General features: G+C 43.9%; 1 protein-coding gene across 1 annotated transcript in view; it reads right to left on the minus strand.

The window, feature by feature from the left end:
• PGS1 (phosphatidylglycerophosphate synthase 1) overlaps positions 1-14,094 on the minus strand; it is a 676,499-nt gene that overhangs the window by 510,338 nt on the left and 152,067 nt on the right. The window lies entirely within an intron of this gene.

A 14,094-nucleotide genomic window follows, 5' to 3' on the forward strand; every position in this document is an offset into this window, starting at 1 on the left:
CGTGGATGTCAAAAGTTCCCCAATTCACGACGTGGAAGAAGGCGGCAGTTCACATTCTTTGAGGTAAGGAGACACCAAGTGCTGAATTTCATTCAATGCGAAGCCTGGAGATTAAGCGATAAAGCATAAAGCTTCAGTGACTGTATTGCTCTTGCAATTAATGCCTCAGTATAACTCAAATTGATGTATGGAATGCTGGTCAAAGTCAAACATTCATCCCCAATAGAGAGATCTGGGCTTAAATCCATCATGTTTTTTGCTCACCATGCTATTCCAGTTTGGACCCAGCCTCAGTCTTGACCTTGCTCCCCAAGGGAACAGTCCAACCCAAACTGTTGGGCCAGGCACTCCCCGGACCGGAAACAAGCCTCCTGGGACCGGTACCACGGTATCACCCCTCATCAGTTAGGACAGCTTGACTCCAGTGACATAGTGAGCACGGACCCACATCTGGGCATACCCATCCCCAGTGGCGGCTGGTGACATTTGAAGGTGGTAGGGCGTAAAAGTTTTGTATGAGTGCCCCGGAGGCGAGAGCGTGTAGCAAGTGAGTCCAGCCACCATTTGGTGGGGTTCGAGGAGATTCTCCTCAAACCCCTTCCCTCACCCCCGAAAAAAGAGCAGGCAAATGGTTCATTTAAGTAAATTTGAGGAAGCAAGAGAGTTGATAAAGCAATTGTGAAAGTGTTGTTATGGCATAAATAAAGAGACCCTGTGCCATAATCCCTATTAACAAGCCCTAATCCTTAGCCATAAACACCAACCATGAGCCCTAAACCATAAAATGAAGCCTTAAACCCCATCGCCCAGCCTTAAATTCTAATACCTAGCCATAAACCCCAACTCTAAGCCACAAACACTAGCCCAAAACCCTAATGCCTAGACCTAAACCCGAGCCCAGCTCTAAAGCCTATCCTCGAACCACAAACCCCATTCCTCACACCTAAAACCCCCTCCTGTGGCTCTCGTATGCAACATACCTCCCGACCCGCCAAACCGTGTTAAAACTAGCTGGAACACCCCCAAATTCGACACCCAAATCACGTAAAAACGCATAACCGCGACTAGGCCTCAAAATCGCGTCCAACTCACAATCACAAAATAAGCACTTCCACTGCTTCAATCTTCATCACACTTGTAGGGAACATAGTTCCAGCGATTCCCAACAACCTCACCAAGCCACAACTTCCTCGATCTACCGGAACGGGTACGACTTTTCTCCCGAACTTACCCCACCCCCCCACATTCAAAAACATCCAAAATTCAACCAAACTTGCCTCAAACCTTGCCAACTCCATATTACTCAGCAAAAAGGCGCCCGGCATCCTTACCTGAGTTTCTGGGCTTCCTGTTCTTCATGACCGATATGATGACCAGGAGGCTGCCACTCCCGTGCCACTGCAGCTAGCTTGACTCCCGCCGGGCGCCGTTTTCAAATTCATTTCTTGCAGGCAGGACTGCACGCACACAGGACTACAGTAGCCAATCCTGACGCTGCCCTCTTTAGAGGAGAGCATCAGGATTGGACTGAGCACAAAAAAAAACGCCGCCCTTTTTTCAAGCACTGGGGTATGTGGCATAGGCATACCCCGTACTCTGCAGTGCTCGCTTTCTAAAAATCCATTTAGTTTGCTTGCTGCATAAAGGCAGTCGAGCAAACACCACATGCGCAGTGCGCACTGTGCCGGCACTCCAGCGCCACCCAGTGTCAGACAGTGCATACTGTGACACATAAGTGAAGCACTTGACACCGCGGCCGCAGCAGGGCAATAATTATCGGGTAATTTATTCGAGCAGCGCGTTAATTTATAAAACTTTTATTAACGCGCCGCTCGAATAAATTGCCTGATAATTATTAGTAGGGCAACGCCCCACCGCCACTGCCCATCCCACTAGGGGTGTAAAGTGTAAAAAGAACAATTGGACAGAATTTGTTATGTCCGCTTTTGTTGCCCTGAGTGGGAAGGATATGCCCAGATGTGGGTCTCGTGCTCACCATGCCACTGATAAGGGGTGATACCCCGAAACCGGTCCGAGGATGCTCGTTTGTGGTCCAGGGAAGACCTGGCCTGGCAGTTCGGGCTGGACTGGTCCCACTGGGAGAAGGGTCAAGTCTGATTTGCATTTGGCTTGGGTGGCACGATGAACAAAAAACGATGGATTAAACCCAAATCTGTAACTGGGGGTTAATGTTTAATTAATTAAGCTTTTGCCTCATTAGAACTCGGCGCATACAGTGCCACTGTAAACACACACACACACACCATATGCTGAAATGACGAAATCCAAGGAGATTGAAAATGACAAATACATTAAAAACGGCACCAAAAGCAAAACGCAAGCCATATTTAAATGGTGAACACTGTGTTTTTAAACACTAGGATGCCAGATGCAATTCCCTCAATCAATGCATCAACCGTCCCACCCAAGCCAAACTGCATCACACTAGCCTCTTCATAAGGCACAAATAGTTTGGATTACTCCAAACAAGCAGATGAAGGAGTCAGCCCCCTGTCTCCTCAATCGCTTCTATTAGACCTCCAATTCCATAGCAGGCGCCCACCTGATAAGCTATCTTGAATAGCCGGACAAGCGATGATAAAGGCAGTCGTAGTCCACCATCTTAAGGCCAGGTACAACTATTAGAGAGTAGAAGATAGCGGTCACACTCTATGTACATGACACTCTGACTAACATCTTGCTCATGAGCCACGAGATCATAGGATTTAGGGGTCATGCGAGTATTCATATAAACTGGTCTAAATCTGTGATCTTCTTGCTTGTAGGAAGTAGGTACTTTATATAGCACACCAAAAAGCGGTATACTGTGCAAAGAGTCCTGGTATTCCCTTATAAGTGGACAGGCCTTGCTCTAGCAATCCCAAGGTGCTCTTCAAGAGGGTAGTGTGGTCGAACATCCTTAGGCTTATCAGAGAGGAGTGCTAAACATCTACAATACACACACACACACAGTCAACAAATGATGCACACAACTCAATTAGGAGATCCACTCAAATTTATAAAAATAACTCTTATCTTATATAAGTTTATGCACCAAGATAATCAAAATCAGCTAAGTGTGTTTCGGGACAGAAATACTTTAAAGTTTGAAAAAACGAAGCAGTGCAATTTTCAAAGGTGACAATGTTATCCCATGGGGAAAAACCATACACTCATACTCGTACTTCAAAGCAGCTTATGGGTCTAATCTCCTGTACTTCAGGGCAAGTATTAAGCAAGGTTCCATGCAGCACCAACAGGTCACCTCAAGCGGCACTGGTCGGCCGGGTGCAGAGGTGCTTTTCAGCATTGGGTGTCCAATGTTATGTTAAGGGGGAATAAAATGTACTACATTCGGGCACTTCACAGTGACTTACAGGACCAATCTCCTGGACTTAACGTGAGTATGGGGCAAGGCCCAAGGCTACCCCAACAGGTCACCTCTGAGGTGTCTGGGTGCAGAGGTGTTACGGCATTGGGTGCCCAATATTAGTCAATGGGGGCAGGGTTTTAGGCCTTAGGGCGGGGTAGGGGTAGTGTTATGGGCAGCGCTGGGTACGTTTTAGGGCTCAGTGTGGGGGAGCTGGGGTAGGTTTTGGTAGGGGGCAGGGTTTTAGGCCTCACGGCGGGAGATGAGAGGAGTCGTTTAAAGGGCAGGGCAGGGCAGGTTTTAGGCCTCAAGGCGGGGGAAAGGTAGGGGGGTAGGATTTTAGGGATTAGGACGGGAGGGGGTTGGGGGGGGGTGACCTTTACCATGCATGTCCCCTTAGTAATCATGCCTTTACAACAAAATTGTGTGGTTAAAACGCATTAGTGGTTGGGACCGCACTGTAGAGACATGTGTTTTTCAGCCCCACATGCCTCTATCATACGTTTTTGACCAGTGTTCGGCAAAAGTATTAAAAAATGGCTTCCCTGGTAAATTGAACAGGCAGTAATTGAACTGACCAGCACAGGAGCATATCTGCTCATGCAGATATGTCCACACACGTAATATAAGGCACCCTGCCTCAATGCTGTAAGGCCTGCTGTAGGGGTGACTTACAAATATTCATGCAGCGTTAAAGAACATGGCACAGAAGTGTTTGACATGTTGCGTTTTCACTTTTTAGAGCACCTTGTCATACAGTCTGTAGTGACAGTCGGTATGTGTTTGGTGCTGGGTCCCTTAGAGTGGCACAAAATATGCTGTAGCTCTTAGGGACCCTCTTTAGTACCTATTCCCTAAGTACCAGAGGTACCACTTACTAGGGACTTACAGAGGTGTTAAAAGGCCTGGTAACTTGGGGATCAAATGACCAGTTGTCTTGTTTTGTAGAAAGAACATCAACACTGGGTACCTGCTTAGCAGGAACCCAGTGCACTTCAGTCAAAGTTTAATTAAATACCAGGCAAAAAGTGGGAGGGGGACTACTAAAACAAAAACCCAGCTTCCTGCACAGCTCACTCAGGCAACGGACAGATTTGTTTCCGAGTATCCATTACAATCGGCAACTGAGCCAGTTCGCTATTTCTGAATATGGATAAGTAGAGTTGTAAACGAACTATCGAGTGCGAACCACAGTAGGTTAATGGCGTGGCTGGGGGAGCGAGTCCCGTCTGTTCTAGACTGCCATTATCCATGCTGAAGGATTGACATCACTAAAATGAAATTCCTCCTTAAATTCTTAATACTTTTTCATCAATATTCCTGTTCCTCTTACTGCACAATTCCTTAGATGACACCAGACTAACCTCATAGCTTTGACCTGGGCTAGCAAACAGCCTAGAGTTACATTAGAAATGCAGACCTTACCCTTAGAGGAGAGCGAACTCTGCACCCCTTACCATGGAGCCCGGGTGCAGTTCGCCCATTTGTGGCTGTACCCTCCCAGCCATACTGAGCTGTTGAACCAAATAGCTTAGACACCTGAGAACCACTCTGTAGCTACCTAGCCAGAAGCGTTCTGCAGCAATAGATACAGTGGCCTGCACAGTGAGGGCCTGGGATAGGCTGCACCTATGCGCCCAAATTAACTTTACGTACTCTGCGAGCATACCACTAGCTGGTCACCATGTGCTTCCCGCTGCGACTGATGGGGATCTGCCATCAGTTAAAATGACTGCAACGCTACACATTTGGCAACCTCTACTCACAGAGGCAATACCTCACAGTACAACATATACTCACAGACCCACACCAAACCTTGCTGGATGTTTTCACATTCCAAGCTGTCCTCCAGGATACCATCCAGAGACTGACGCTCCCTCCACTAGATAGGTTATCTAGTCCGTCTGCAGATAAACGAATAGCTGGCTTACATGCCACAATGCAGGAGGAATCTCCTAAATGCAACCCGTAGGCTCTCCTCGCTTAGACCCCCTCAAATTCCAGAACAGCTACTGCTGTGCCCAAACCAGTGCTCTTTCACTGAACTGCATAATAAATTCATACATAGAACACATCGTACACATGTTCAGTTATATAAGATGAGGCCTTCGGCGGGTGCACAGTGTTGATGGCACGCAGCCACCATATTACCGCTTGCATGGGAGGGACTGCCCCACAGTAGCCCAATACTGGTCTGGCGTATTTAACACCATCGCCACGATCAGAGACTATTGCATTTCCCCAGAGAAGCCCCTCTCGTGGCCCTCTCGGATTATGTAAAAGATGCTCCGCTCAGAAGCAGCTTGCTGCACATTGGGAGTTGATGTTCTGGGCTCACGGCCTAAGGATAAATGCACCCCGATCACTTATTTTCACCCACACATCCAGACCGGACCTGATAGGGACGCTTCCAACCCCTGAGTGCATGTTGAAGTTCACTCCTTGCTTGCTGTACTATTCAAACTGCATGCATGTGTTTCTTAGTCCATGCACTGGGGGCTTCCTGCACACATACGAGTATTGAGGTCTCCTGCTGACACACATCAATTATCCCATCGGCTGGTTTCAATGTACATTCATGTATCTCAAGCTACCAGCTGTGCTCATCACTTTGCTACGGAATTAGCCGTGGCGCCATGGAATTCATGTCCTCTGTATAGTGAAACCTTTCACTCCCTTGCTGCGCTGTTCCTCTAACCAATAAAATGACATATATATATATATATATATAGCCCACGAGATGGCAATATGGGACCATAAATAATTGCTCACTTTTAAGTCGCCATGCAAACTTGTGCTGTCGTACAATGTATATATATACTAGCAGCCCGCCCCAGCGTTGCCTGGGGCAGAAGGGGGCTGGGGGCAGCATTTCAGGCTTACGTGCACTCATGGCTCCTGCCCGTCCCTCCGCCCGTCCCTCTGTGCGCGCCCGCGGCTCTTGGCTGCTTCACTTACCTCACCAGCCGTCGTTGCCCGGGGCAGAAGGGGGCTGGTGGCAGCATTTTGGGTTTGTGTGCACTCATGGCTCCCGCACGTCCCTCTTGGCTGCTTCACTTACCTCACCTGCAGCTCCACCCCGCGCTGCTGATTTTACCGCTCAACTGCTCCTCCGCTTCTCGCTGCTCCTCACCGCTTGACCGCCGCTCGCCGCTCGCCGCTCCTCCCCGCGCTCATGTCCTCCACTCTTCCTGTTGCTCCTGAACGCCGCTCCTCCCCGCGCTCCCGATGTCATCACGCAGACGTCGCGGCCGGCGCTACTTGCAAGGCACTACTTTCTTTTTCATTCAAAATTTTTTAAACAACGTATACTTTTTATTTTTATATAGCCTATGTCCTTCTGCTTGCCCAGAGGTTTTCAAATATGTCTTGGGTGTTTGGATTGGTGGTGTACTTTTCGAGTTTACCTGGCTCAAAGAACACAGTTCTCTCTTTATAATAGTAGTATAGATAGCGATATTTATCGCTAAGTATGGTTAGAGACAATTTTTTTTATCGCTAAGCATCGCCTATTTTTATCGCTTAGGAACCTTGCTATTATCAAGGTTTATCTCCTAAGCGATAAAAATCGGCCGAAATGCATCAATATCGCTGAAGAGTCAGCGATATTCATGCATTATTGAGCTAATGCTCTTAGCCATGTTATCCACCTCCCATTGGATAACATGGCTAAGAACTGCTCCTGGGCAGGTGTTAGCTTTTGGAGATATTCGCGCTTAGCGCGAAAATCTCCAAAAGTTGATAATAGGAGATAGCGATGTTAGCGACTGTTTCCAGTCTCTAACATCTTGGCACGCCCACTTTGCATGCCATTAGTGATAAATATCACTGACATGCAAAGTGGGGCCCAAGATGGTCGCTATCTCCTATTAGCTGTCGCTAACTGGTGTTAGCGACAGCTTGGTAATAGGGAGATAATTTTATCTCCGCTTTCTTGGCTTTTAAAGCCAAAAAGCGGAGAAAAACCCCCTTGTACATATAACCCACAGTTCTCTCTTTATAATAGTAGTATAGATAGATATACGCACGCACGAATATGTATGCATGTATGTATGTAAAAACACATTTGCAAGGCTGCGCATAAACCGGGACAGGCCAGACCAGACATAGAAGTAAGACTAAAAAACTTTAGTTCTACTTTTATTTCTAGCCTGTCCCGGTTTTTGATTTTCAAAATCTGGTCACCCTAATTGTAATCGTAGCTAGATAATGTACCGTGTTTTTATGCATATAATGAAATTAGTGTGCAGTTTGGATGTAGTTCCCAATATTGCCCACGAGATGGCAATATGGGACCATAAATAATTGCTCACTTTTAAGTCGCCATGCAAACTTGTGCTGTCGTACAATGTTCTGTTCTTTTCCCTTTATTACCAAAAGCCAGTTTTACAACGTGCTTCAAACATCACCTGCTTTTAAAGGCCTGCGGCTGTTAGCTTTCCTCACATGCCGCAGGGTCAACAAGGGAGGGATTTAGAAATGCACTCCGAGTGGATCCATCATTCGAAGCAGAGTAAATGTTTATACCAGACGAGGTTAATGTAAATGTGGCAGAAACTTCCGTCGGATGCATGCATTAGACACCATTAAGTAGGCAATGCATAGAGAAGATGTGAAGGCATGCATGCTGATAGGGGTAAGCATACAATTTAAGAAGAAATGTATGGAAGGTGGGAAGTGGTTTATGCGAGTCAGAAAAAGATGTGTGTATCAGGGACGAGGTTTATGGACAATGAGAAGTCCTTTCGGCTAGGAACACATTCATGCAAGATGTTTATGTAAACCTTGATCTACGTAGGAGGAATGAAATAAGAGATGATCTATGCACAAGGAAGGGACTGACATCGCAAGCCGGCGGAACTACAAAAATGGCCGCTGTGATGTCATTTTGTAGTCCCGCGGGCCGTTTTTTCACCGATGGTCAGTGTTGCCAGTAAAATACGAACAAACAGACTCTCGCTAGTAAGAGCGATAGTTTCCTTGCAGGCATCAGCCAATACCTTATAAAAACGGGGCAGATATAAAACGAAGAAAAAGTAGTCCCCTTTGCTGAAACAATACTAAAACGCCCAGGTTCTTTCCCGATGTCATCACGCAGACGTAGCGGCCGGCGCTACTTGCAAGGGACTACTTTATTTTTATTCCTAATTTTTTAAACAACGTATATTTTTTATTTTTATATAGCCTATGTCCTTCTGCTTGCCCTGAGGTTTTCAAAGATGTCCTGGGTGTTTGGATTGGTGGTGTACTTTTCGAGTTTACCTGGCTCAAAGGACACAGTTCTCTCTTTATAATAGTAATATATATAATATATATAATATATATATATATATATATATATATATATATATTCACAGAAAAAAACAGAGGTTTCACACCAGTTATAGTTAGCTGGAAATTTTACTGACATAAAACCATTGCAATTCCCACGTTAGAGTTAGTTGGACTCACTATAACTTGCGCGTGTAATGCACTGCTGATGACATCACATATTACATCACTCATGACATGGTCAGTGACATCACTCATGACATCACTGATGACACTGTCCTTGTGACAGAGTGACTGACTTCCTTTCACTGTAAGGTAACCGTTAAAACACATATTCGAAAATAGAAGCTAACATGTTGAAAACAGTGGAGATACCTATACCAGTTACAACAACCAATTCAGTAGTTCCACCATTTATATACACATTCACCAACAGTTCTATATAGTCACTCATACATATACTCACTCATCATATGTAGTGATACACCTATATATCCTGTTACACATTGACAGTCTTCCAAAAGTTGCTCACACACATACTCACACATGCAAATAAACTATTGAACATCCATTTTTTTGCATATACAGCTATACACACACTACCACCTTACTTCTAAGGAAACTTACACATACTTACTCTCTTAAACAATCACTTATAGAAACACATACTTATTTAAACAGGAACTCTTACAATCTCACATATACTCACTTATAAACATCAATACTCACATATACTAGATTAAAACATATGTCGTTACTGATAAAGACACTAGTGAGACAGTCATTCACTCACTAACACACACATATACACACTCATCCGCCCATACAGTCCGGCACATATGCTGTCTTCAAAACACATACAAACAGTGAGTCAGTCATTGATGCATCTATGTGCTAAGTAACGCCCCCACCAAATCATACAGACACTTATACTGATACTAAAAAACATCTAATAACCCATATACACACACATATGTAGCTACTCACCAACCCATGCAGCCACTTATACACAAAGTGAAACACTTATACAAACATTTAAATATTTAAACAATACTCGCTAATATATGTATTCACTATGATACACTTAAGCCAGTTAACCAATCAATTTTTTTTTTTAAAACATCCATTAAGACACTTATTGAAACATGTATTCTTCCATCGACCTTTACATATACATATATAAAACATGTTTATTTTTCAGAAAGACACACATTCACTGGATGGTGTCATCAGTGATGTCATGAGTGATGTCACTGACCATGTCATGAGTGATGCAATATGTGACGTCATCAGCAGTGCATTGCACGCGCAAGTTATAGTGAGTCCAACTAACTATAACGTGGGAATTTCAATGGTTTTATGCGAGTAAAATTTCCACCCAACTATAACTGGTGTGAAACCTATGGTTTTTTCAGTGAATTTAATAGGTTTTTTAAATGCCAATTCCTAACTATAACTGGTGTGAAACCTATGGTTTTTTCAGTGAATTTCAAAGGTTTTTTAAATGCTAATTCCCAACTATAAGTCTCAGTTTATATGTAAGACTGTTAGCGCTCTAGTTGTTCTTTAGAACACTCTGGGACATTCTGTCATTGGGCTATATTTGGGCTACATCTGGCTGGTGTTTGGGCTACATTTGGTTTTTTTTGTCTCTGGAGGCCATCTTTGGGCTACATTGGGCTACATTGGTCTGCATTTGGGCTCTAACATATATATAGCCCAATGTAGGCCAATATATATTTTTTTCAAAGTTAATTTTCATAAAAACCACTTGTGCATATATCTTGAGACATAGCAAAGGCAGATCAAGCTACCAGTCCCTACAATTTTGCCCCAATTTTTTATTGTATATTTTTTTGTTATTTTTTTTGCCTTGGAGCGCTCCCGGTGCGCGCCCCGGTGAGCGCCCCGGAAAGCGTAGTTCTATGAAGCGCCCCGGGGCACGCACCGGGGAGCGTCCCGTAAGCGCCAATCTCATGATCGTGACGTATCGTGTAGCCGCATCCGCGTGATACATACGGCGTAAGCGCACCCGGAAGCACTCAAGCAAATACGATCGCGCAACGCGCTTACGCGACACGCCCCGGAGCGCGTAGCGTAAGCGCGTCGGGTCATGTGACCTGAAAATAACACTTTTCATTGGTTAATAAGTTGTTTTTTTCACAAGTAGGGAAACACCCCACCCATTTCCCTCACAACCTGTTTGCTTTTGCTGAGACAACACCTCTTGTCTGTTCCTGCAAAAAAAACAAATTTAACCAGGTCTGGTTCCCAGAACCCTTCCCAGGACCAGTCCTCATACTCTTCAGATGGATTCCTGCCTGAGGTCCCCCCACAGAGAAAAGTGAAGGACCACTTCATTTGGAAGTTTTTCTCTTTTCCAGAGGGGGAGAAAAAATGCAATGCAGCAAAAGTCACGTGTAAAATTTGTGACACTGTTCTCTCACGTGGAAATACCACCCGGAAATATAGTTTTGGCAATGCAACATTACTCAGGCATGTGGAGAGGAAGCACCCGATTAATTTTGCACGGGAGAGCACCAGGGCCCTGGCTCGCAATTCACCACCCGATGGCCCCTCCACTTCCACCGGAGCATCAACATCATCGGTGAGAGGAAGACCAGCAGTGATGACCCAAAATATTCAGCCTGTTTTTGCTGATATTACATTTCGTTGTAAGCAGTGTGGCCAACTGCTATGTTATGGAGAGCAGAGCGTTGACCTGATTGTTCGAAAGAGGGAGGAACACAGCTGTGCCCCTCAGCCCTAATTTTCCCCCCTTTTTTTTGCTCCTGTTGAGCTGTTTTGCATTCCCTAGTTTTGTTTTTGTTCTTAAAAAAATACCAAAAATTTTTTTAAACGTTTGGAAAAAGTAAAAAAAAATATGTTAAAACTAAAAAAAGAAGCAAAAAAACAGTTCTTTTTAGAACTACCTCCAATGTATAAAAAAATGCTACATTTTTTGAAAAGTATTCTTTTTTTCTCCATGGTACGCTCCCCGGTGCGCGTACCGGGCGCTCCCCCCCGCGCAAATCGAAAATATATATATATATTGCCCCGGGGGCCCTTTTATGGCCCCCACATCAAACCTGCCCCCTTATGGTCAATTCCCCCCTTTATTTTTGCCACCTCTTGTGTCTCGATTTTACCGAGAGACAAGATGGCGGCCGCTCCGGCCTGTTTAGAATGTTTACAGACACCCGAGAGCCAATCAGCTTTCCGCGCGCAATTCGCGTGTCGCGCCCGGTGCGCTCCCCGGTGCGCGCCTATAGATATATATATTTTTTTGAACCTAAAATACTCAAAATCCACTGAAGCACATATCTTGAGACATAGCAAAGGCACATCGGGCTACCAGTCCCTACAATTTTGCCAAGTTTGGTGGAAAACCATTCAGCCGTTCGGGCTAAAAGTGAGGTCGACCGCCCTATGGAAATGAACATGGAGAAAAAACGTTTTGGGACCCCCCTTTATCTTGGCCCCCGCTTGACGAATCCCCCCCACACCTGCAGGGAAGGACCGGGGTGCCGCGAGGCCATTTTGAGGAGATTTTCAGGCAGATTCGTCAACCGGCGCCAAAGTTATTCCAAACAGAAGTTTTGAGATTAAAAATCCTAACTATAACTACCTACTGGCGACCGCCAGTAGGAGAGAGAGATATATATATATATATATATTCACTGAAAAAACCATAGGTTATAGACCATATATAGTTAGGAATTCGCATTTACAAAACCTTATTTTACTCACACAAAACCATTGAAATTCCATATATAGTTAGTTGCACTAACTATATATCGCGCACCCGCAATCCACTGCTGATGATGTCACATATTACATCATTCATGACATGGTCAGTGACATCACTGATGACATCACTGATGACATCTCAAATGACATCACTGATGACATCTCAAATGACATCACTGATGACATCACTGATGACATCTCATTTGACATTACTGATCACCTCACTGATGATATCATTCATGTGATAATACGATGAACCTCTTCAGACTCTAATATAACCTTAGATACAATCAGTGTAAACAGACACTCACAGACTGTCACTCATCCATGGAGTTACTCACACACCTAGTCAGTCATGCAAAGAATCAATCACACCTCCATTTCCTCAACTATACAGTTATACAAACTTTACTTATTCAAACATATACTAACACATATTTACTCTCTTATACAATCCCTGATACAAGTTCACAATGATCCATACAGCCACTCACACATTCACTGGCTCTTATGCACAGTTATTTATATATGTCAACTCTCACATGTACTGTGTTTTACATATGTACTTACTTTGACATGTAGCACTGAGATATCCATTCACTCACCAATACACTCATGCACACAGTCAACCGCCCATACAGCTGTTTCCACATGCACTTTTGAAACCATACATCTAGTGAATCAACTGCTCACACATCTATGCACAGAGTCATACACCTCCCAGCCACCCACACACACACTCAGTCTCCCATACAAATACTTGGGCAACCAATCAATAACCCATATAGTTACTCATATAGCTACTTATCAACACATGCAACAGTTTACAGAACAACAGACATAATGATGCACAAATTAAGACAGTTTAGTCACTAACCCATGCACTCAGAGAGACACATTTAATCACTCACTCATACAGTCAGTCATGCACCTACTAAATCCTTCATCCAGACACTTATACATCCACTCATTCTTCAATATGTAAGACATATTTTAACTTTACAGAAACATACAGTCACTGGATGTTGTCATCAGTGATGTCATCAGTGATGTCATTTGAGATGTCACTGACCATGTCATGAATGATGTAATATGTGACATCATCAGCAGTGGATTGCGGGTGCGCGATATATAGTTAGTGCAACTAACTATATATGGAATTTCAATGGTTTTGTGTGAGTAAAATAAGGTTTTGTAAATGCGAATTCCTAACTATATATGGTCTATAACCTATGGTTTTTTCAGTGAATTTTCAAGGTTTTGTAAATGCTAATTCCTAACTATATATGGTCTATAGCCTATGGTTTTTTCAGTGAATATATGTATATATACATACATATATAAACATATATCATCTGTATATGTATATAAATACAAACATAAATGCATGCATACATATACTTATATGCATACAGATGCATGTTATTTACATGAAAGTTGAAAAAACACTAATAAAAGCAAAGCTAAAAAGCCACCTCATTACAAACAGAATGGCTTTAACTTAAACGAGGGCGAGATCTATTGCATTTTCAATGCTTGTTTACTTTGGTTCCATCAAGAAGGCATTCAGATGTGTCACACATTTGCCATAAATTCTGAATGTTAGCACTCTAGTTGCACATTAGATCACTGTAGTAAAGCTACTGCTCTCCAGGGACATCTGCTGCTGGTATTCAAAGTGCATGTTTCAGTCTGCATGTCAG

This window comes from Lissotriton vulgaris, chromosome 7 (genome assembly GCF_964263255.1).
Source record: "Lissotriton vulgaris chromosome 7, aLisVul1.2, whole genome shotgun sequence".
NCBI lineage: Eukaryota > Metazoa > Chordata > Amphibia > Caudata > Salamandridae > Lissotriton > Lissotriton vulgaris.